The sequence below is a fragment of the Ambystoma mexicanum genome, chromosome 7p, assembly GCF_040938575.1.
Source record: "Ambystoma mexicanum isolate Mex_15411 chromosome 7p, UKY_AmexF1_1, whole genome shotgun sequence".
Classification (NCBI taxonomy): domain Eukaryota; kingdom Metazoa; phylum Chordata; class Amphibia; order Caudata; family Ambystomatidae; genus Ambystoma; species Ambystoma mexicanum.
In genome coordinates, this window is record NC_090939.1 from 513803625 (window position 1) to 513829484 (window position 25860).

Here is a 25860-nt window from a genome sequence, read left to right on the forward strand (position 1 = left end):
ACTGCTTCATAAAGCTAGCTCAAAGACATTCCAGGAGGATGTCTTTTGGACAGGAAGTAATGGTTTTTGGGTCCACTAACAGAGGAGCACAAGTGTACACTATTTTATTCCTACTCACTAAATCCGCCCCATTACACGGGTGTCGTTTTCTGATTAAGTTCACACTATTTGAAATAAGGACATCATTTTTTGCAGCTAAATCAGTGTGGGATTAAATCATTGACCAGCATCACACACTTTGGCTAAACAGTGAAGCAGGAATTTTAACCCGCTCTGCATATTTGGGCACATACCTTCCAAGCTTTACTTGGTACAGATATCTAAGTTTTGGATTTTAAGGCCTACAATAATACTGAGGAACAAAGGTATCCCCTCACACTTGTGCACTCAATGCATGTGGTTTTCAATCAATAAAGATGTGCAATTTCTTGTTAGCCTCACTGTAAGTGGTTTTAATTGTATGATTTACTTAATGAATATTGCATCATATTCATCAGTTGCATTCTGGTGCAATCATTAACAGCCAATATTACATCACATTTGTAAGTTGCATTCAGGTGCAATTATTAACACACAACAATAACCTCGTGGCGCGCATGCCTTTTGTTTCACCAGAACAGTGGCTTCCTATAGGCTAGTTACACCGTGTCTGGTTGTATCCAGAATATTCGTAACCCTTGTTCCTATAGTGTTATGATTTGACACATGTATGCAGTTATTTTTCACGTCTTTAGTGATTGAAAACCACAGGCATTGCGCACACAAGTCTGAGGGTCTACCTTTGATCCTCATGTTTATTTATCAGAACGGTCTGGTGTTACAGTCTTCTCGGAACCAGATGCTGACAATGCTACTCATCCCCAACCAAAACTAACACTAATTGACAACATGATTGGCGCAGTGACACTTGGTAACACCAATACATCCTCTACAATAATACTGGCTTACAGAGTTCACTTACAAAACGCAGATTGCATAGTAAAGCCACATGACAATATGTAAATCCTCATAGCAACATGTAAAATCAACAGAATATCATTATGTCTTTAATTTTCACATCCTGAATGGGAAACTATAATCCCAGTATGCAAATAATGCAAACCTGAAAAATCTATTCATACCCACTGTAATTTTAGTGGTTTAAAACACACAATAAAAGAAGTCCTATAATAAACTCCAATAGATATGGAGATTATTTGTCACAAGCCTTCAGCTCATTGTGATTCTTGATGTTGAGAACATTTGATTAGTTGGCATGAAGCAACTTTTTGCATGTCAAGCTAGTAGAGATTCTAGATATAAACATATCTTTAAAAGGATGCTTTGTGTTGCTCACTTTAGCGTCGATAGATTTCCAAGGTACTAGTGTCGGGGTGATTTCCCAGGGGCCGGCAGGGCCGTCTCCGGACATCCGGGGCTGGGGATGCCCCAACTCCTCCCGCGTCCCAAAAGGAGTATGAAGCAAACACAAGAGCAAGGTAGATACTGCTGTTTATTACAGAAACAGGCCGGGACGAACTCTCAGACCAGATGCATCCGGGAGGCTCTCATCATTAGTGGGCTTGCAGGCCCTTTTTACCGTTGTATGACGCGCTACGTGCGTCACCTGGGGAAAATATCCCCAAAACCTAGCGCCACTTCGGGTTGGGTAGGGTCAGTATAGTTATGGCGCGGGGAGCTTGGCATGTAGATTGCAACATCGCGGCCTTGGCTATGGGCTCTTGTTGGGGCTCTCGTTGGGGCTCGTTCTGCGTGATCACGCTTTGCAGTTTTCATCTGAGAGGCTCTGCCTGGGGACTCTTGCTTTGCGGCCTACCTGGGCCTAGTTTCTGGGTGGCGGTACATGATCCATAATATGAGGGTCGCGAGGGTTGACAGAGTGTCATATGCATTAGTAGATATGTAGGGTGGTGTCTTCATGGCGTTAGTGGCAAAAAAGCACCTGCAAGCATATACACAAGCTCTTCAGGCATCTTGCGTTTCTGTGGTGCTGTAGGTGGCCTATGTGGAAAATAACAACGATGCCTGTCTGTGGGTGTATACGGTACTCTATGTCATAGCACTGAGTATGTTCTTCGTGCAGGTTGGTGTGTGAGTGACCGATGTGCATGGTGGCACGTGTTCTTTTCTGTTGGCTATGTCGTCATGGCATCTCTAACGATGATGGTGTTTGTGGTTACTGTTCTAATCGAGTTGGTCCATAAAGTCGACGTCAGTTCCACTTGAGGTTCCCGCACGTGGTTTCATGAACAGGCAGGCTCCCTGGCCGCGTGGGGCGTGGCCACAGTGGATCTTGCCGTCTGGTGTGGAAGTGAGCGGGTCAAATTCCTCTCGCGGGGGGTGCTTGGGCCGTGAGAGAGAGAGAGAGAGAGAAAGAGAGAGAGAGACAGAGAGAGAGAGAGAGAGAGAGAGAGAGAGAGATTGTGTGTGGGCGCGTGTGTGTGCCTTCACTTGGGAAATTGACAACAGATTTTGAATGTCGCCAGCAGATTCTATATTTCGCTCGAGAGAAAGGAAAACACACCCTGTACACTTTTCTTGAGCCTTGGAACTAAAGGTACACTCTGTAAAAAGCAAATTAACTAGTGGTACGGCATACCAATGATTTAGCTTACACTTCTATCTCTGGATATGGGAGTAGAGCAGTACATGGAGATCGAAGAACTGTACGCTGGAAGAGAAGGGGGAGAGGGGAATTGTACAAGGACATTAAGGAACAAACAGGGGCGTGAGGGAGAGAGAAGAGCAGTGTCTCATACACAAAACATTGGGCAAACAAGATGGCGCCCTTTTGCACCTCCAATGGCTGGTCTTTTCACTCTGAAAGCTACAGCAGCCTAACAGCTCACACATTCCTGAGATGTTTGGGTACTAGAATTATACTATGACATCAAGAACTCCAAATGCACAAAATGATTAAGTCACACAGATGCCCATTTGTACCTGTCAATTTAAAACGCAAAGTCTAACCAAAGATTTTTTCTTTCCTGATTGGTGATTTTTTCTTTGTTTTTTGAACGTTAGTACACTTGTTTTTTGTTTTTTGTATCGCTGTGTCTTCTGGTCTTGTGCTTTGTACATCACTGAATAGCTGTTATAAGTGTTGCCTAACTTAGCCATACTCATTTTATCAACACTGGTAAGATCAAACAGGATTTGAACACGTGGCCTCCAGGCCCCATTCGGAGGTCAGCAGTTGATGGAATTATACCGCGAATAAGAGTCCCCCTTTCTCCACTTCACCATGCATGAATTGGGATGGCTCAGAGCAGAGCCGTGTAAAGGCTGTGGTCGAAGTGGGTGGGAGCCATGCACCTCTACTTTACTGTTCAATTCAGTACGCTGCACTGAACAGTCCCTTAAATAGCAGTTCTGTTTGTTTTGGGAGAATTGGATTGCGCTTGCTAGGGGGCGCAGCAATAGGGATTGTGGGTAGTGGAGGCAGGCCAGCAGGGAACATAGTTCCACTACTTCTTTTCGTACACTTCGACCACTGTGTAAAGGGTGACACCCGTAAACAATAAACATGTGTTTATGTTGCCTCATGACTTTTGGCGCTGCTGTCCTCGCCCTAAATGGTGTGGGATGGGTAAGAAAGGTGTGAAGCGCTATACAATTAAGTGACCAGTCAGCTCGCCGGCCCTCTGTACACCCCCGGCAGGAACGTGGACCCATGAATCGATGCCACACTGCAAACCATTCCTTTGCAGAGGTGTGGAAAAATGCTTTGGTGTGGATGCCAATGGGAGAGTGCCCAGAAGAATAGGGGTCTGCAAACTTGGATAAAGAGCCTCTTGTCCCTTCTGATCAATAGCTTGGTGTTTTGGTCTATCGGCTTAGCCGATGTAACATGAAGAGCCCAGGCAGATGCATAGGAACTGCAGGGAGGGGGAGTCTATAACCCGACTTTCCTGCATAGAGGATGCACTGCCGCAGGCCCTGCTGAAGATGTGAAGATGTGGGGAGAGAGCGGGAGGAGGAGGGGGAGGGGCATTTCAGCATAATGGTTAGGACCCCTCTTGCTTAGAGCATAAAACAGTCTGAGGCACCCCTGGAGTGCATGCAATATAATGCAGAGAAATACAGCAGGGGTTAATATACAGAGGAGTATATTGCCGTGTTATAAGACTTGTGACTGTCAATATGGGGGCAGTTTCTGGGCTCCCCTGAGATTCAAGGCCCCTTTCATTTGAAAATGTTGCAAGACCCTGACGCTCTCCCTGCACAGCAGAGAAGTTCACTGTATTCTGTATTCTCAACTGCCCTCTCAAAGGATACATGGACCGAGTAGAAATCTGCCCCAACGCCTTTAAGCTCTGCTGTCCTTGAAAAATAGCAGACAATTGTCAATACGAAATGCACGGGAGGGCTTGAGGGGCGAGATGGGGGCGATTTTTGCAAACATTGCACAGTGACTTGCCCTCCATGTGCTTTGATGTTGCTGTAGCCAGATTGAGCATGTGAGAATCTTTCTGCAATCACATGCTGTTCATTTTCCGAATGGGCGAGAAGAGAATGGTGTCTCTGTGCAATGCATATAGCAATACACATGTCCATAGGTTCCTACGTGTCAGTAGCAATGCCCTCTCCCCCTCTCTCCCCCACCCCGTCCCCGCTTCCTGTGTCTCCAGCACCCAGGGCTGCCTTTGTTTCTAGGATTAGTACAATTTCAGAAAGCCCCCGGTTGGCTGTTTAGTCGTCCAGTGAAGCGGGAGTCTTAAATACCCCAGAAGATTTTGAGTAAACAGAGCAGGGAAACATTGAAATGGGGCCATAAAAATGGGCAAGTCTTTTGTATACCTAGTTGGGGGGTTGGGGGGGTGGGTGGGGGTTGTAGCGCAAGACACTGGGCGATTAACCTCCGACAGTGGCGTCACCAGGAATCAAATTTAGGAGGGGCACAGAGGGGGCCAAAGACGAAAGTAGGGGGGGCACAGACAAAAGTAGGGGGGCGCCTATGAAAGGTAATGAGTGACACAGAGGCGTAACACAAAATGTGGGGGCCCTCCTGCGAGCCATGATGAGGGCCCCCCCCTACTCGGCAACAAATCACGGCTCGCACCACACTCTAGGCCGGCCTAGATTATCACGCTTGCACAATACGTACAAGCGTGCTGCTGAAGGGGTATGCCGCACACTGCACTAGGAGAAAGATATAAATGTGTTTTTAATGCAATATAAAATACAATTTTATGAAAATATTTGGCTATGAAGCCATAGAGTTTGCAATTGTTTTGTAGCGTAACACCAATCCAATACGTGCAAGTCACCAGCAGTGCACAGGAATATTAACGCTTTGCTATTAAAAATGCCATGCCACAATCAAAACACGTCCAACTGACTGCACAACATAGACCAGTGTAGACACGTAATAACATTACAGTAAAGCATTCCAGGCCACATTTAGACATACCTCGACTGGTTGCACCAAAATGCCAGTCGAAGCAATAACACTCATCAAGAAGAGAGCACACATTAAAGCCTGCGTCTCCACGGCCTCTAACAACATGGCCAAACTCTTTACAATCTGGAAGGAAATGGTCAATACTGTTGCGGTCTCTACCTCTCCTGTTCCCTGCCAGGCCCTCTGTACAGCTCTGGCTACACACTAAATCTCAGGACATCCTGTCCGCTATCTCCTGTTCCTCTCCCTCTTCCTCTCTCGGCCTCCTTTGGCCATCTCTACCTCTTATCCTACTTTTTCCTCTTTCTCTCTGACAACACCTGAAAAGGTTTCTAGACAAGTCCGATCTATGAAAATTTCATCCAAACAGGTGCTCCCCTGCTCCTCCATAACCATCAAGGACCATATTGACACCCTCTCTCCGGCCTTGGGCGATTTCTGTAATCACTCTTTTGCCACTGGAACATTCCCCTCTCCCCTTAAGCACTCCCTTGTGCACCCACACCTCAAGAAGCCGTCTGCCGATCCTAACTGTCCAGGAAACTATCGGCCATTCTCCATTACCTTTTTCCTGGGCAAATTCTTGGAAAAGCTTGCCATCTCCCAGCTTACTCTCCACACTGAATCTGTTGGTTGTCGCCATGACCATCAGTCTGGCTTCAGAGCTTCCAGAGGCATGGAAAATGCTCTCCTGAAAACCTGTGAAGATCTGCTCACTAACCGTGATTCAAGCATTCCTTCTGTCCTCATCCTCATCCTCCTTCTTTCCTCAGCTTTCGACATGGTCAACCACGCCATCCTGATCAATCGACTCTGTGAGAACCTGGGCATCACGGATCAGGCCCTGTAGTGACTGATCGCCTTCCTATTGCACCACCCCTCCCCTCTCAGGTCCAACTTGGTTCCTTTCTCTCCGCCACCTCTCCCCACCTGTGGCATTCCCCATGGGTCTATCCTCTCACCCTGGTTTTTTAACCTCTACTGGACACTTTGTCTCACCTGATCTCTGCCTTCTCCAGTAACTTTCAGTGTTATGCGGATGACTCAGCTTTCCTTCAGGCTCCCCTCGGCCTCCTCTCCTCTCTCGCTCATTCCTGACTGTCTATCTACGATTCAAGGTTGGTGCACCTCCAACGATCTCTACCTTAATGCCATGGGATCTGTCTCATTGGGACCCCTGCCCCTGCTTTCCCTCTCTCACTCTGGCCACCCACCTTGGGCACCCTTCTTTCGCCTTCCTTAGAGGCAAAAAAGCTTGGTGTTATCTTCGACTCCACTCTCTCTTTCTCTCCTCACATCTCCGACGTCGCCAAGATGTCCCGCTAGCAGCTGCTCCTCCTCAAAGGGGCTCTTCCCTTTCTTACTTTCCGCCAGAGGCTCACTGTATCCAGAGCACTGGCTCTCTCTAGGCTGGACTAATGCAACAGCCTCTTTATCAATCTGCCTGCCTCTACTCTCCGTCATCTGCAACTAATCCAGAACAAGACTGCAAGTCTGATCCTTGGCCTCAAGCCCAGGGATCATATCTCTTCAGCCTGAAATCTCTCCACTGGCTCGCAGTGGCGGCAAGGATCAAGTTCAAGACCCTTTGCAAGGATTTCTGGGGCCATGGCCCGCACTACATACAATGCTCTCTTCCAAAATCCCTTCCTTCTCGAGCCCTTCGCTCAGCTACCTCCAACTCTCTAAGGTTTAGACCCTTCTCCAGGCAGATAGTGGGGGGTATATCTCTCACCTCTGCAGGTGCCTCCCTCTGGAATGGCCTCCCTGCTCCTCTCAAACTTGAGGCTGACCACCTGATGTTTCGGAAGCAGCTCAAAACGTTCCTCTTCTCCTCTGATTTCTCTCTCTCCCTCCCCTGCTGACCTACCTACCTGCTGTACCGACTGGTTGCTTGGCTACCCTCAGAGTCCCTCTGAGTCCAGGCACTTTCTTGATCGGTTACCCTTTCACTGCCTCCGGGCCTACCATGCACTTAGGGGCTGTAACTGTAACCCGGAAATCCCTTGTTCTCCTTGCACTACCCAGAGCCGTGCTGCCCTGGCTGCACCTACTCAGAGCATTGCTGCCCTGTTTTTCCCTCGCCTCCTCCCTTTCCCCTTGCCCTTCTCGTTCTCGCACTTACACCATCTGAATGACACATGGCCTAGTAAGATCGTTTGTCTTGTCCTCCGTCTATCTTCCCTCCCTTGTCTTGTCAAGCCTTATGTACGGGCGCGCTATAAATGACTTATATCATATCATATCATTTTATCACAGATGCCTAGAAAAATATGCAATGCGGCAGTAAAGAAATTACTAGACTGGCAGCACTGAAATGCCAATCTATCCCGGTAATTACACTTAGCAGGACTGCTTTATCAGAAATGCCCAGTTAAAAGAAAGTCATACCAAAAATGGACAACCATTATGATTTATCACACAATCCCGCCCCTCCACACCTCCCCTCTCCCACCCCCTACCCCAACCTCCAAAATCAGCTCCTTGGCCCAGAATCACCTCCACGTCCCTCGTTCTTGTCCAAGAGTTTACGTATGAGGCTCTTTGTCTTACCCCAACCTCCAAAATCAGCTCCTTGGCCCAGAATCACCTCCACGTCCCTCGTTCTTGTCCAAGAGTTTACGTATGAGGCTCTTTGCCTCATAGGTAAGTACTGGGGTGAGGAGCAGTGGGACTAGGAGTAATGAAGATTACAGGTAGCTAAGTCAGACATTACCACCATGTACCTCTTCCTCACCTCAGTACTTGTGTATGAGGCAGAGTGCCTCAAACACAAGTACTGCCTCATGCATAAGTACTGGGAGGAGGAAGAAAAGGGCTAGGAGTAATGAAGATTACCAATAAGTAATCGATGCATTAAACACAAGTAGTAGTGCAACACCATTGAGTTGACTGTGCTTCCGCACCCCCCCCCCCTGAAATTTTGTGCTATGTTGACTCGACCTGGCTGACCTTTAGAGCAGCTGCTGGACAGAATAGGACTCAGATGTTAAACGGCACCTGGGTTTCACTGTTAACAAGGGCCCAGAAATTACCAATGTAAAGCATTTCACCGTTAGTACCTGCCTTCAAACGTCACATTTTTTAGGCAATTGAAATTGTGATGTGGGATTAGTACTTGCATGCCAGGGGAGTGATTAGTAGGGTGGAGAGGGAACAGGAGACCGCTCATTCTTACAGTAGTCCATAGCTGGGTGCTTTTAGACTTAAAGGAGAGAGTTAACTGCTTGTAACATTGAAGCTGCACTAGAATAGTCTCATTAAAATGCGTAAAGAAGTTAGATGCCCCCACACAAATACGTTTTCCCCTCCCCACCGCTCGTGAAGTTAGCGCCTCTACCAACATTTGAAGGATTAGCCCACCCGAAATGTAGGTTTTGTTGCACCCCTGAACATAAGCACAGGCACCATTCACCATATACACACACGCACACCCAGCCATCCATACATTTAAGTGTGCACCCTTTCACCATACACTCACACAGGCTGCCACCTATACATTTAAGTGTGCATCCTTTCACCATACAGGCACACTCAGGCAGCCACCCATACATTTAAGTGTGCGCCCATTCACTATACAAGCACACACGCGCAGCCAGCCACCCATACATTTGTGTGCACCCTTTCACCATACACTCACACAGGCAGCCACCTATACATTTAAGTGTGCACCCTTTCACCATACACTCTCACACACACACGTCATGGGGTTGAGGGGAGCCCTATTACTTCAAAAAGAATTTTTTTTTTTAAGTCACTCTGACTTCATTAAGAAATGATTTCCGGTAAGGACCGAACCATAACGGAAATAATTTCTTTATGAAGGCAGAGTGACTTCAAAAATAAACTATGGGCCTCATTCTGAGTCCGGTGATAACCGTGCTGTTGGAACAGGAGGATTGCCGTCAGACTCGGAATGATTTACGGCGCCTGACTTCCCAGTGCCACCGGGAGATTACAACCCCGGCAGCCCAGAAAGTCAGGCGCCAGTAAAATGTTTCTCCCTATTCCCATAGGACTCTGTTAATTGTTAATGGTGCTTGCATGGCTGTCTGCCTACCATGGGCGCTGTGCTGGGCAGGGTTAGACCTGCCGGCACGGTGGCTATGGCAGGCAGACCTGTAATATGCTGGTCCGGAAACAGCGGTGCCGGTAAGCTTACCAGCACTGTTGTTTCCAGACCGGCATAGCTGTAATGAGTCCCTATTTCTGTTTGAAGTCATAGGGATCCCCCCAACCCCATGACATGGAAGCCTCGAGCCTAGGGCCTACCATGTCATGGGGTGGGGGAGGGCAGACTTCAAAAGGAACGTTTCTTTTTGTAGTCACTCTGCCTTAATAAAGAAATGAGTTTTGTTAAAGAAATCATTTCTTTATGAATGCAGAGTGATTTAAAAAAGAAATAAAACTTTTTTTTGGGGGGGGGAAATGTTTCATTTTTTTTCTCCAAGTGGGACCCCCTCCCAGGGGCCCCCTGAACCGTGGGGGCTGCGGGGCCCTCAGTATGCCAGTGGTGGCATCACAAGCACTCCTGCAGTGAGGCTTTTGTGCACACCAACTACCCACACCCCATGCAGCTCCCCCCCCCATAAAAATGCAGGCACGAAACAATTCAGTGACTAATGGCCCATCATTAGCAGTTTCGTGGCTACATTCTGATGGGAGGGGCTGCAAGCTGCTCGAGCACTACTCGCTTTGAGACAAAAGGAGTATTGCTGAGCGATATGCAGACATTTGCCTCAGTGAGTGTCACAAAACCACGAACAGAGAACATGGTCACTGCGCGCCTTAGGTGGGGGGCATAAGGGGGGGCACAGGACTTCAGAGGGGGGGCACTGCCCCCCCCCAGACCCTCCCTAGCGACGCCACTGACCTCCGGTATCCAGTGATGTTACCGAATTGAAAACAACGAATCAAATGCTACCGAAAAAAATACCGAAAAGTAAATATATATATATATATAATTTAGAGTTAGGTTAGCCATAAATAATAAATCACTTGGAATGCAAATCTAATACAGCTGGTTACCTGCAGCGGCATTTCAATTACTTCTGGGTGAAAGCTTTCATGTCTGGGCTCATGAGTCAAAGGTCACGTTTAGGTTGCTAAATTAGCTATTGGTCAAAGTTCACGTTTGCTAGTCAGGGCGTTTGACTTCTCGCTCTTCTAGGCATGGAGCGTGGATGAGTTATTCCTGAAGCAGGCCTCCACGGCTTCACCGTGGCGCTGGGGTATGAGAGGGCAGCACCTTCTCATTTGTCTGCATAAACTGCCATTTCGTGCCTGGGACGACCCTGCAACGCTACCAGACAACATCTGCGACTGCCAGGGAATGAGAAGATGTTCGGTATTCAATGTGCGGCCATCTTGAAAAGGATGTTCATTGGGAGTGGGCTAGAAGCTACAGAAACTCTGGCCTGAAAAAGAGGCAGAGTAAAGTGGCTGCCCCTTACTAAAGGGGTATCATGCAGGCACCTCTCCTCTCTCTGATGTGCGGGCGAGACATGGCAAGGGAGAAGCATGGGCAAGGTTAAACAACACAAAGTGGGTACTAACCTCGGGTTCAGCACTAAGGTTAACATCCCTGTGCACGGTCTCCACACAGCTGGTAAGTGACGCATAAAACAGAGATGTGCTAGAGACGATCTGCACATGAAGAGATGTATGCTGCATAGTACAGAGGAAGCATTCATTGCCTCGCCAGGGCAGCAAGAAAGCAGGAAAATGCACAGTCTAGGAAAAAGAGGCCCCACAAGTGACATAAGGGAGGAAAACAAGGATGTAGAAACATATTTATAAAAATTAGCAATGACATGTGTCAAACAAGACCTGGTTCTTCCCTTTGTTTATTACTGACTGGTAAGAAGGGTAAGCAACCCTGACGGAAACAATGTGCAGTTTTCAAGTTACTGGTTCATATCAAGCCTTTACAATTGCATGCACCCATGACCAGCCTGAAGTCTGAGCTTTTATAGGCTATATTCACTGCCTTGTAAATACCAAATGTTCCCATTACCAAACATGGAACTCGTTTTATTGACTGTGAAAGGATGAAAGGCATAAAAGATCCTGTTAGATTTCAACCATTATTCTTGCAGATCTCGCATATGCCTTTAGACAGACCATGCAGGACATTGTGGCATGAAATGGCAAACTATGCGGCATACAGTGGCAAATTTTGAGGCACACAATTTTATTTATTGTGGCATTTTTGCAGCACATCTTTCATTTAGTTGAGGGTGTAAGATTAGCACATTGAAGGAAGGAGGCCGTGTGCAAGGCTACGAGAGAGCCAGGGTGTCATTATGTGTACCTTTTGTATCAATTTAATAGGAAGAGTCCCAGATGACTCTGGCTTGGCAGAACAATTTTTGTTTTGGCTACGTTTTTGGTTTAACATGCATGCCTGTTTAATATTATTTATTGCATTGATAATTATCAGTTGTAATGATGACAATATTCCTCTTCTATGTTTTCCAGTCCCCCAAACACCCACATACCTCTCACCAACACACCTCACATGTCTCACCAATTCCCATCACAACTTGCATTCTCGAACCTCTCACTCTCAGTCATACACATACTCACATGCTCTGTCAAACGGCCAAGTCACAATTTGCACTCCCCAGTCCCTGCCACACTCCAAATCATACTCCCAACTCACACCTTATGGTCCCCAATACCTCCTGCAGTATACATTCCTTCATTCTTTTGTGCTACTTCTGCATCTTGCATACTTTCTCCCATTGTATTGCACTCTGACCTCATAAATTCTCCCAATCTGCAGCTCCCTGCCCCTTTCTGGCCAACCGCTGCCTCTCTGCTTTCTGGGTCACTGCTCCCCCTGAGCCCACACTCCCTCTACTTTCTGTACCTCTGCTGTCTCGCGGGTTTCTGGCCCGCCAATCATTCTCTGATTTCTGGCGCATCTCCCCACCCCCAGCTTCCTCTCTGCTCTCTTGTCCCCTCTTCCTTCTGACCCCCTGCTCTCCCTCTGCTTTTTTGCCTATCACTGCACATCTCACCCATCAATCCCCCTCTGGCTCCTTTCCCTCTCATAGTGTGACCATTTGTTAATTTTTTATAAATGTAGATTTTGCCCATATCCTCAAAAAGGGGGCCATCTAAAAACAAAGCAGAGGGTAAGCTATTTTTAGATAATCCATGTCTGGAAATTAGAATGTCACTTTATTCTCAAAGATGACCTCCTCCTTTCCACAGGGCTGAACTGTAGCGCAAATGGGGCACTGGCCAGCCTCCTTGAGTACGTTTGTGTCAGAAGTGCCCTCCTGATAACGTTCTACAGGCTGCCAGCGCATTTTAACGTGTCGGGCCATTCATGGGCCTGCCACTGTAAAATGTGACCCAAAAAAATGTTCTATCCCGTTTAAGGAACAGAAATGCAACTTTGACAGCAGCGGCTCAAACCTCTGCTGTCACACTTAAAAAAAAATATTGCATGACAGTGTCAGAAAAGATCCTGTCATGCAGTGGAACGCCATGTGCACTTATTCAAAGCAGGCACATAGGCCCTCATTACAACACCGGCGCTAAACCATGGCGCTATTAGCACCATGGCTGGTGCAGGTGTTGTAACGAGTCCGCCATGGTGAAATGGGGAAATACCGCCCCATTCCAAGGTTGGCTTGGCGGTATTTCCCCATTTCCCCATGGCCCTTCCCCATTCCCATTTTTGCCCCATAGGGCTCAATGGGAATGAGGAAGGTGGCAATTACGGTAGCGCAAATTGCGGTACCGTAATTGCCTGCGAGGTCCCTTTGCGGGTCCCTACTTTAACGGCTAGTCCAGACCAGCCGTTCAGGTCGGGTCCCGCAGAGGGACCTCGTACTAAGGCGCTAAGTGGTTAACGGCGCCGCAGCCTTTTACGGCACCGTTGACCACTTAGCGCCAGGGTCGTAATGATCCCCTAGGGTTGCCTACAATTTCTGCACATTAAAAAGCGCATCTTGTTTGTTAATTTGGGATGCGCTTTTAAGTGTGCAGAAACGCCCCCTGATTAAGGCAATTGCCATCTGAATGGGTGCATATAGGATATGGCCCATTCAGATGGCCTTTGTGGATTTGGCAGCTCTTTTTTCGATTTTGCAACAATGGCAGTTTTCTTGGGTGTTTTCTTGGTGTTCTAGAGACCCTCCTGGGCCCTCCCACCTCCCCTGAATGGCCAGCCGCTCCATCTGCTTGCCTCGGTGTTGTTGCACCAGCCCCTGAGTGCCACTTTAGTTTGATCCAATTGATCCATTACAGGGAAGCCGGCGTGACGTGAGCCAGCCCATCTCCGGGCACTCGTGTGTTTGGCCCAAAGACTAGACCCCCAGACCCTGGAGCGTCACTCTCCCACCCCTCACCTCTTCCTGGTCTCTCTCCCGCCTCCCGACCCGCCAAGCCCCGTTCTGATTGGGACTCGAGCCCTTGTGGTAAGGGTCTAGCGACCCAGCTCACACCAGCGCTGGCATCCATTGCAAGGAAGCAGGCGTGAGGTGAGCCCGCCCATCTCTGAGCACTCGTGTGTTTGGCCCAAAGACTAGGCCCACCGGCCCCTGAAGCGTCCTTCTCCCACCCCGCACCCTCTTCCTGGTCTCTCCACCCTCCCGCCTCCTGACCAACCCATCCCCGCTCTGATTGGGCTTCGAGGCCTTTATCACTAGTCCTCCCAGGGCAGCCCTCTGCCCCTGCAGCCCTGTGGCTAAGAGCCCCAAGGCCAAGGGCAGCTCCAACAGAGGCGGCTCCAGGAAGTGACAGCAAGTGTCTGCAGGGGAAGCCAGTAGCCAGCCGTCAACCAGCATCTACAAGGACCAGTAAGGTAGGGTGGCTTCGGGTTGGGGAGAGGTACAGCTCTACCCTAGAAACCGGACCACTTGGCAAAACCAATGTTTAACAATGTGATCAGTCTCCGTAACCCAAATTGCATTGCGTGATTTCCAAATTGCATGGATGGGCCTCTCTCCCACTATACTGGTGTCTCAAAGTTAGCAGGGCCTCTGGGCCCAAATTGCATTTTGTGCTATTTAGATTACATTGATAGGCCTCTCTTCCACTATACAGGTGTCTCAAAGTTAGCAAGGCCTCTGTGTCCAAATTGCATTGTGTTATTTCCAAATTGCATTGATAGGCCCCTCCCCCACTATACAGGTGTCTCAAAGTTAGCAGGGCCTCTGTGCCCAAATTGCATTGTGTTATTTCCAAATTGCATTGATAGGCCTTGCTCCCACTATACAGGTGTCTCAAAGATAACATGGCCTCTGTGCCCAAATTGCATTTTGTGTTATTTAGATCACATTGATAGGCCCCTGCCCCTCTATATAGGTGTCTCAAAGTTATCAGGCCCTCTGTGTCCAAATTGCATTGTGTGATCTCCAGGTTGCATTGATGGACCTCTCTCCCACTATACAGGTGTCTCAAACTTAGCAGGGCCTCTGGACCCAAACTGCACTTTGTGTTGTCTAGATCGCATTGGTGGGCCTCCCGCCTACTCTACGGGTGTGTCAAGGTTGGCAGGGCCTCTGTGCCCAAATTGCATTGTGTGATCCTCAAACTGCATTGATAGGCCTCTCTCACACTGTACAGGTGTCTCAAAGTTAGCAGGGCCTCTGGGCCCAAACTGCATTTTGTGTTATTTAGATCACATTGATAGGCCTCTCTCCCACTATACAGGTGTCTGAAGCTTGGCAGGGCCTCTGTGCCCAGGTTGTGTTGTGTGATCCCCGGGCTGCATTGATGGGCCTCTCTCCCACGCGCAGGTGTCTCAAACTTAGCGGGACCTCTGTGCCCAAATTGCATTGCGTGATCCTCAAACTGCATTAATAGGCCTCTCTCCCACCTTAGCAGGGCCTCTGTGCCCAAATTGCATTTTGTGATCTTCTAACTGCATTGATAGGCCTCTCTCCCACTGTGCAGGTGTCTCAAAGTCAGCAGGGCCTCTGGGCCCAAACTGCATTTTGTGTTATTTAGATCACATTGATAGGCCTCTCTCCCACTATACAGGTGTCTCAAACTTAGCAGGGCATCCGGGCCCAAACGGCATCTCGTGTTATTTAGATCACATTGATAGGCCTCTCTCCCACTGTACACGTGTCTCAAAGTTAGCAGGGCCTCAGGGCCCAAACTGCATTTTGTGTTATTTAGATCACATTGATAGGCCTCTCTCCCATTGTACAGGTGTCTCAAATTTGATAGGCCTCTCTCCCACTATACAGGTGTAACAACCTAGCAGGTCCGCTGGGCCGAAACTGCATTTTGTGATTCCCAAATTGCATTGATAGACCTCTCTCCCACTGTAAAGGTGTCTCAAATTTAGCATACTCTCAAATCTAGCTCACTCGCAAATTTAGTTCACTCTCAAGTGAAACAGAATCCACCAGTGAATTATGGTGGAGTGTCACTCTGACTAGGGCCTCTCGCATCACAAGGTGAAGGTCCAAGCTGCGCCCGTCCATGCCACTCTTCAACCAGCAGATACCCTTCCCAAACCCACATAGCCTGCTCACCTTCTCAGGGAGACAGACAGTAAAGAGAGCCACCAATAACACCCAACTAAATAACCCTTACTGCCCCCCTTCCCCTCCTAGGACAGCGACTGAACGACTCGCCAACTTCAGCCGGAATACCACCTACAGATGGAGCCCAAACTAGTAGCGGACACCCCCCTCACCTGCCACTACACCACAAGACAACCAGACCAAAGTAGGACCAACTAGACTTCACCAAACAAAGACTAAATAACTCTCAATCTTATAATGCCGTGCAAACAACCCATTGCAAGGAAAATACGAAGAGAAGAAAGAACAAACACTCCAGAACAGCAACTAAGAATGACAACTATAGAATGGACCCCCACAGACAGGAACACAAATCAAACCAACACTGAGAGAAGAGACAAATCCCTCTACCTAACTCCATACCTCGCTGACAACTGGCCACCACAGCAATCCAACCCAACGTTAGAAGCAGCAACATCAAACAACCTAACACTAGCAAGTAGAAGAAAGAGGAACAAGACAAAAAACAAACAGACGACCGACGCAATAACACCCTACATCACCAAAGCAAGAGGAACTTCCAATCAACAACCACAACTTCCGGAAGACGAACCCGATGAAAAAAAAAAAAAACAAGACAAAACCTAGAAGAACTCTTCGAAAACGTGGACACCCCGAATCCCACAGCCCAACAAGAGATTGACCAGGAAGGAAACCTCAACACTGAGCAGAAGATGACCTCGACAAGAAAGCCCAAACCAAACAACACCTCCAAACTTCACTGCAATCTAATAAATGCAAGATCCATGTCAAAACACTCAACAGAGATCTTTGACCTACTTGACGACAATGGCATTGACATCCTGTTCATCACAGAAACATGGCTGGACGACAACTACAAAATCACACTCCAAAGCTGCCTTCCAACCAACTTCAAATGCCTGCAAATAAACAGAAAAAACAAAAAAGGAGGAGGCATCGCTATATCATTCAAAGAACACCTCAAAATAAAAACTAACAAACCAATCAACATGAAACGTGAAACCATGGTAATACACCTATCAGCGAGCCCAAAAACCAACATCACATTCATCCTGGTATACAGACCGCTGACATATGATGCAACATTCGTCGACAACTTCATAGAAGCCACCAACTTAGCCATCAACCACGAACACCTAATCATCCTGGGGGCCTTCAACATCTGGTTTGAAGACAGCCACACCAACTCCCAAAACTCACTGATTGAACAACTCAGCACCATGAGACTATGACAACTAGTTAAAGTAGCAACACACTCGCCAGGACACACCCTAGATGCAATTTTCACCAAAGAAAAACTCATCACCATGGCACCACCAATACAAATACCATGGAGAGACCATCTCATCATCCCATTCGTGATCACTGCCTACTCAAGCATACATCCAACATCCGAAACTCACAACCACCACCAAAAGAAACTGGAAATGCATCAAAGAAAGCAACCTATTCGAACAACCGGAATTAACCAAACCCTCAACTACAGAACTAGAGCTAGCTGACCTAGACGGGAAAGCAGAGATACTACACAAATGGATTGCAGATACAATAGACAAGATCGCCCTAGAAAAACCGTTCACCCCATCAAAAAAATGAACAATGGCAAAATGGTTCACCCCACTATTAAACGCCATGAAAAAGGAAAACAAAAAGATGGAATTGGAATAGAGGAAAGAATACAACCCAGGGAAAAAACACTGTACCAAAAACAAATCTGTGCATACAAGAAGGAAATTCAAAAGGCAAAGAGAAGAAATTACGATGACAGAATCAACAATGCCACCAACACACAAAAAGAAATGTTTAGCATCATTGAAGAAATGAGAAACCCACCAGGCTGCGATAACACCCAAACCCCCTCAGAAAAACTATGCAATGACCTGGCAGACCACTTAAAAAAAAATCAATGACATCCGACAAACCATACAAAAGGGAACAACCAACCACAAGATACAACTCAAGGAACCTAACAGGGAACCACAGCATAAACTCCAAAGCGTTGCTGAAATACCAGCAGAGGCATTCGCAATGTTGGTAACACGAAGCAAGAAAGCAGGATCACCCATGGACCCCTGTCCCCCAGACATCTACGAATCAATCCTCGCGCAAGGATCGCCAGCAGAACACTACAGAAACCTTCTAAATCTATCACTAGCAACAGGGACTGTACCGAGGAGCTTCAAATCAGCATACATCAAGCCACTCTTGAAAAACACAAGTGGTGACGTAGATGACCTTTCCAACTACAGGTCGATCTCTAATATCCCCTACCCAAAAAAACTTCTAGAAACCTACGTATATAAACTAACCCAAGAACACATAGAAAAAAAACACCTGCTGGATCAAGCTCAAGTCGGTTTCAGACCAGCAAGAGGAATGGAAACAGCACTACTATCCATCTGGGATGACCTCAAAACTAACGCAGACTCAAACACTACCTCAGCCCTTATTCTGCTCGACCTCTCTGCAGCCTTTGACACAGTTAGCCACGACACCCTGACCAAAAGATTAGAAGACACAGGCATAACAGACACAGCACCACGCTGGACCAAATCATTCCTAGCAGACAGAACAGAAACCGTATGGATCAAACCTTTCAAATCCACTCCACGAGTTAATGACTGTGGAGTGCCACAAGGATCCTCACTATCTCCACTATATTTCAACATCTATCAGACTCCGGTCATCAGAATCTTCAGAAAATACAACATTCCATGTTACAACTATGCAGATGACACTCAAAGCGTCTACAAAATCAAAGACACCGATGCCGACCATTCAACCCTAATCGACTGTCTAAAAGAAGTCTTCAATTGGATGGATGCCAACAACCTGAAAATCAAACCAGGAAAGACAGAAATCATGATCGTATCCAAAGACCAAGAGAACGAAACCACCATCCCTTGGCCTACAGAAATGGGAAACGCACAGACACCATCGAAGGTAGTAAAAAATCTAGAAACAAAAATAAATGCAACAGTGAAGAAATGCTTTTTCCTCCTCCACACGGCAAGAAGAATTTTACCTTTCCTCTCCTTCACGCACAAAACACTCACTATCGTCGCCCTAATCATGTCAAAAATCGACTATGCAAACAGCCTCTATCTCGGAATACCAGAATACCACCAGAAGAAACTGCAATGGATCCAAAATGCAACAGCAAGACTACTCCTCAAACTATCCAGAAGAGACCACCTCACTCCAGCCCTAAAAACACTACACTGGCTCCCAGTAAAACATTGCATCACCTTCAAAACAATGTGCATAACGCACAGGGCAATCAGCGGACAAGGAGCAGAATTCATACAAAAGAAAATAACAGTCTACCAACCAACGAGACCCCTCCGATCAAGCAACGAAATCCGCCTGAAACTCAAACCATAACTCAAGAAAAAACTTGGAGGCACCTCCTTCTACCACCTAGCCGCAAAAACCTGGAACAACATCCCAAAAGAAATAAGAAACACTGAAGATCACCTAAAATTCAGGAAATCACTAAAAACCTGGCTCTTCAACACCACAGAATAAAAACTGAAAACCGAAACAGGAAAAAGGATGACTAAACTGGAAAGGACACGGACAACCCCGAACCAACAGAGAAGCTCCCATGGCACCTGGACTGGTGACACCGGATAGACTGGAACACAGGCGAAACACGCTCACAGACTGAGTCAACTACCCCAGCCAACCACACCAACACTTTCGCCCACCCCGTAGTTACCGCCAGGTACCAAAGTGTTGTGGAACTGTCGAGATATTGCCAATAACCACGCTACCTGAGATGTTGACATTGGCAGGTGCACTGGCCACAGGAGTATGAAGGGAGGACAGGGGGGGCTATGAGAGAGCATGATAGAAGTGGGGGCCAGAGGAGTAAGGAGCCTTGTATGCCAGACGGACCCAGATCAGGACAGAGGCGCATCAGGGGAGACTACGCAAGCCGAGCGCCTCAATTAAGGACAGAGATGTAAACTAACCAAGCCACTAACAATTTCCCCTTCTGCATACACCTCTCAAACTCCAAACCAAACACAACCAAAACCTACAGCAAAATAAACCGCACAAACTTCACTACATTGCAACAACAAAACAAACATACACATAGACTCGCACAACAGTACACAACGACGATCGGCCGCAAACATCCCAGGCCCAGCCAACGGACCCACCGGGCTGAGGCCGCCAACAGCACACACTGCTCTCTTGCACTTTTCCTGCTTCCTCCCACTAAATCAACCTCACCTCCTCTTTCAGAGCCGCCAGAGCACCAGGGGACCACTCCGGTGGTGATAGTGTGCGGTACAAATGTCCTTTAACATTAACATTAACATAACTTACAGTTCTCATGCTTTTTTTTTAAAAACGCCAGTTTTTGCAGCATTTTGTGTGGGTCGCAAAATCGCTAAAAGCAGTGAGGGTCTGTTTAGAGACAGATATATAGGTGAACATAGGTCCATGCAATTCATCCTTTTAATTGGACCCACCCTTCTTCTGGTCCTCCTCATGTTCTCTCTATTCCACCTTTTTCTTTACAGCGCTCTTTTGCTCTCAAGCAAGATTTGCATTACATACATTTTATACCTGCATGCATACATATATACATGGGTACATGTTCTCTTCTGCTGCAAAACAGTAATCGGAATACAGAACGACTGGCGCGTGTAAACAATCTAAATCTGGTAATACATAAAAAAAGCACTGTCCACTCTTTGCACCCAGCTGCTTCACTCACGCTCTTATTTCGTACAAATAACCATTTTGTAAAAATAAGCTAAACCAGAGCTCTCCAATAATGTGCTGTACATCCTGGCATTGTTACAACATGCAATATTGAATTCCTGTACATGTTCTATGCATATGACTATAAGTACCAGCATTCAGCATGACAAGAGTTTAAATGCCATAACTGGTTGTTTATTTCACACATAGTATGCAACAACTTAAAATCCTGCCCAACGCATTGTACTACTTTCAAGATTTAGGCACACCCCACAAGCGGCTGTATGATGAATTTGCACACTGTAGTCATTGTTTTACAAACACATTCAGCTTAGTGAATGAAATGGAACCCAAACGTGTTCCCTGAAGCAAACTGATGCCAAAGAATTAAAGCTGCTTCTTTCAAGTGTGATGCAGCTGCTTCATCGTAAGGTGAAAAAAAGACACGGAAACTGCCTCAATGTGAAGAAAAAGTCACTAAATTATTCCATCACTTTATTCACTAGTTAGTAGTTACCTACTCCCCTGAGAAGCAAAACCTGATAAATGTCACAGAGATTGCCACATATAAGAAACAATAACAAATTGTATGATGCATATCTATCTGAAGTCCCATTTAAAATGCAACTATCTGTAGTCAATTAAAGTGGTCCTTTGCCATGCTAGAACCATGACTCTATTTGAGGTTTTCCTGTAATGTGACAATGTATTTCAATGAAAAGCAAAGGAGATATGAAGTGATAACAATATATTTCTTTATCCCCAAAAACGGTCATATTTTGGTACACGTTTATAGTAAAATGATGGACTTTATCAATGCATTATGACGTACATGTGTACAAATTCACGCTTGTGTATGTTTTACAGTAACACTTGTTTTATCTCAGCCCTACAATGAACTGATAAAATAAGTTGATCAGAGTTTCCAATCAGTGCAAACTAGTCCCCACCCTCAGGAGATCCATGCAAGAGGGTACTTAAAATAATATTCAAAAATTTCAGCAAGCTCAAATGTGTAGTGTGGGGGGAGATTACCATCCAAATTTGCGAGCTGTTCAAAGTCTGTACTCTTTAGCCTTCACAGGAAATTCTCCCATTAAAGTTTGCATCTTTGAACACTGCCTCGCAATTAAGTCAGCCATCTTGTGTGCCTAGTGCAGGATAACAAACAAAAAATCTGTCATATTACTCAAATCAATCATTGATGCATTAACAACGAAGTATGACCACAGCTAAATGTAATTGGTTATTTATGACACGCTTATTACTCAGAGGTTTCTGAGCGTGGACACGGGGATCGAACCTGTGTTGCTCCACGTTGTCTTGCTTCCACGGCGAACGCATTGCCCCTGAGCTATCCTCCTGAGACCAGATAGGCTTTGTGCCCCTAAGCACTTTGCAAACAAGCACAGGTAACCATGACATACATGAGGAAACCAAAATATGCTCGCTCTTTAAGGGAGCTTTTGCAAACTTGGCAAATTCGGATTTCTGACGTAAAAGCACTTCCAAATGTTATTGGGGGCCAGGGAAGCAAGTAGAAGGGTTTTGCCATCAAGTATTTCTTGGTCATGGTTTCAGCATGCTCAGGTGCAACATGCAGTGAGTACATTGCAGACATACTCCATGGCAAACCGAACACCTCTTCTCCAGCTATCTCTACTTTTGGTGCTGCACCCCGTAGAATACAGTTCAGTGCCACAACACATTTGGTCCAATTGTACACAAAGCTCATCCACCTTTTTCTTCACGTGCCTTCCTGAGCATTTAATCTATTCTTTGCCCTCATCCCAATTATATACCTGACTTTACTCCCCCCTACCACTACTAACTGTTCTACTATACTCCTCCATTTCCTCTCTGACAGGGAAATACACTTCAATGTCATAAACTATGACAGGAAGTGCTATACAAATGCAAGATCACATAACTTCCTCCCATGAGTCATTGTACTGAAGCATGAGATCCCAAGTTTGTCCTCAATTTAAATACACGCAAAATGTTAGAATTACATTCCAGACACTAAACATGTTTTTCAAATAACTCGGCAATGTATGAGGTAGAAACAAGGAGAAAGGTGAATTGCTATCATGACTACCTACATCAAACACATCCAAATGTGATATTTTTTGTATTATTCATATTAATATTGATATTAATATTGATAACTTGATGTGGTGTGGGCCGGGGGATTAGATACATCCTTGTTTAATTAATATACCATATTGTTATGATTAGATAAAATAGAAAAAAATGATTCAGAATTTGATATTAATCTGAGCAAACTGGCTTCCACCATTTGCATAGTCAGACATATGAACAACCAGTGGATATTGGGGCAGTGTATTCTGTGGGCATGCCTGACTGTTAGGCAAGCCAATTCAAGGACTTCATTTAAGATGTGCAGCATCACTGATGACAAAGTGTGGGAATATTTGAGATTATAAATATGAAACTCACAGAAGATTATGATTATTATGGATGGATTAATCTGAGAGACCCACTTGAAGGATGCAGAAGGAAGGATTCCTGTTGAAAGGGGATGAGTCCTGTCCTCAAGGGAACCTCAGGCAGATCTAACTTCATGGAAGCAGAACAGAAGAGGACTTTCTGACTGCGAGATTTCCAATGCGAGAGGGTCCATACTGAAACCAAAAACTGAAAGGATCATTTCCAAGTGAGAATGAGAATTCCTCAAATGAAATTATATATGCTCTCTAGAACCATTTGTTTTGCTGAGCCCCAGAAGGGGGTGGCCTGGAAAGGGTGATACTAAAATACATTTAGGCTGTAATGAAAAATGAACCATGCACTCTCGCTCTGTTTTAAATCATTTGATATGTCATTTCAATGCAACCCAAAATATATTTCGGAGCTGTGTGCAATATGATAAAACAATACTTCAGTACAGGCTACACACTAATCTTTGTAAAGAATAATCTCGCTAAATTTTACCTCAGTCATTTTCCCATATAAAGTTAACATTGAGATATGATTCAAAGATGACGGCACCACAGCCAAATGAAGATTTGCTTGATGATATGTAATCTGTTACGGTCATAGGTATAAATTGAATTCAGAAATGAGGGTAAGCTTATCAAATATACTCCCATAGAAAATGATGTGAATGTAAATCACATGCAACCCCTCAAACTTGACTTTACCTAGCAGAGAAAAAGAATCTCGCACCAGCGGCATTCAATCTGCAAAATAAAAGTTAAGGGGCACTCATACTTGTATCAGAATATTCTATAACTAAACATCTAGGTTGGATGGGTAACCAAAATTCAGTGTGTTCCGAATCAATAACAATGCATCCATAGCCCAAAACCTCTAGAACTCTGATGCAACCCAGCGTAAATATAATTTGAAAGTGCACACATCCACAGTGCCATATTTACATGGGGAATGTGATGTATGCAACAGTTCTCAGATTCCAGCACTTGGTGTTATTGGGTAAAGCAAAGTTCTTCAAATAATGTGTTATGTATCTATTATGTAGTTTAGACATGTTTTGAAGTCAAGAGGGTTTTGATACTATGACCGACAAGTGACAGAATTATAACTAGAAGGCTTATTTCTCTTCAGAATGAAACATATAGGGGGTAATTCATAGAATTAAGCGCACAAGTGGCACACGCGACTGGCGCACAGTGTGCACGTGCGAATCCCTGCGCCAGCCGCGTGCGCTAAAATCCATTTCTGCGCACAGCGTATTCATGGATTCCAGCCACCAAAACCAGCCGTGGCGCACAGTGGCGCAGCGACCCTGCAGCAGCGCCAGTTACGCCCCCAAGAACGCCTCTCGCGCAGGGAAAAGCCATCAATATACCCAATCCAGCGCAAAGGGCTGCGCTAACCCTGTACCAGCACGGCAAGCGGGCTACGTGTATCACTGGGGTGCGCGGAAAGTACCTCACGCGATTGGCCCCGTGCGAGCAGGGTACGCGTATTTCAGGGATGCGCGGGAAGTTCCACACGTGATTTCCGCAGGGTACGCGTATCTCAGGGGTGCGCGGGAAGTGCCACACGCGATTTCAGCAGGGTACGTGTATTTCAGGGGTGCGTGGGAATTTCCACACGCGATTGGGCCCGTGCGAGCAGGGTACGCGTATCTCAGGGGTGTGCGGGAAGTGCCACACGCGATTTCAGCAGGGTACGTGTATTTCAGGGGTGCTTGGGAATTTCCACACGCGTTTGGTGGTATGCGTATCTCAGGGGTGCGCGGGAAGTGCCACACGCGATTTCAGCAGGGTACGTGTATTTCAGGGGTGCGCGGGAAATTCCACACGCGATTTCATCATGGTACGTGTATTTTGAGGTACGGGGGAAGTTTCACACGCGACATCAGCAGGGCACGTGTATTTTAGGGGTGCGCCGGAAGTTCCACATGCGATCTCATCAGGGTACGTGTATTTCGTGGTGCGGGGGAAGTTTAACACACAACATCAGCAGGGTATGGGTATTCCAGGGGTGCGCGGGAAGTTCCACACGCAATTCCATCAGGGTACGTGTATTCCAGGGGTGCGCGGGAAGTTCCACACGCGATTGGGCCCGTGCGAGCAGGGTACGCGCATTTCAGGGGTGCGCGGGAAGTTACACACGCGATTCCATCAGGGTACGTGTATTACAGGGGTGCGCGGGGAGCACCACACGTGAATTGCACGTGTGGGTCCTCCCAGGTGTTCCCTCTACACCCTCCACGGCCCCTGCAGGTGGCTCACACCACAGGGGCCTACCCTGCACATGTCCTGCAGGCACACCATACACCATGGCCATGACCCCCAGCCAACCCACATGTCAACTTGCACTACTGCCCACCAACGCATGTCCCCCTGCACCCCCAGTCACCAGGGGCACCCTCCACCAGGCCCCCACCCATGTCTCCCAGCACCCCCACCCCCCAGCAGTGCAGGGGCACCCACCACGCGGGCCCCACCCATGTCTCCCAGCACCCCCAGCCCCCAGCCACAAGGGGCACCCATCACCAGGCCCCCACCCATGTCTCCCAGCACCCCCACCCCCCAGCAGTGCAGGGGCAGCCTCCACCAGGCCCCCACCCATGTCCAACTCATGTTCCCCACCACCCCCACCCCCCAGCACTGTGGGACACCTGCCAGCAGGCCCACACCCATGTCCAACTCATGTTCCCCACCACCCCCACCCCCCAGCAGTGCAGGGGCACCCACCACCAGGCCC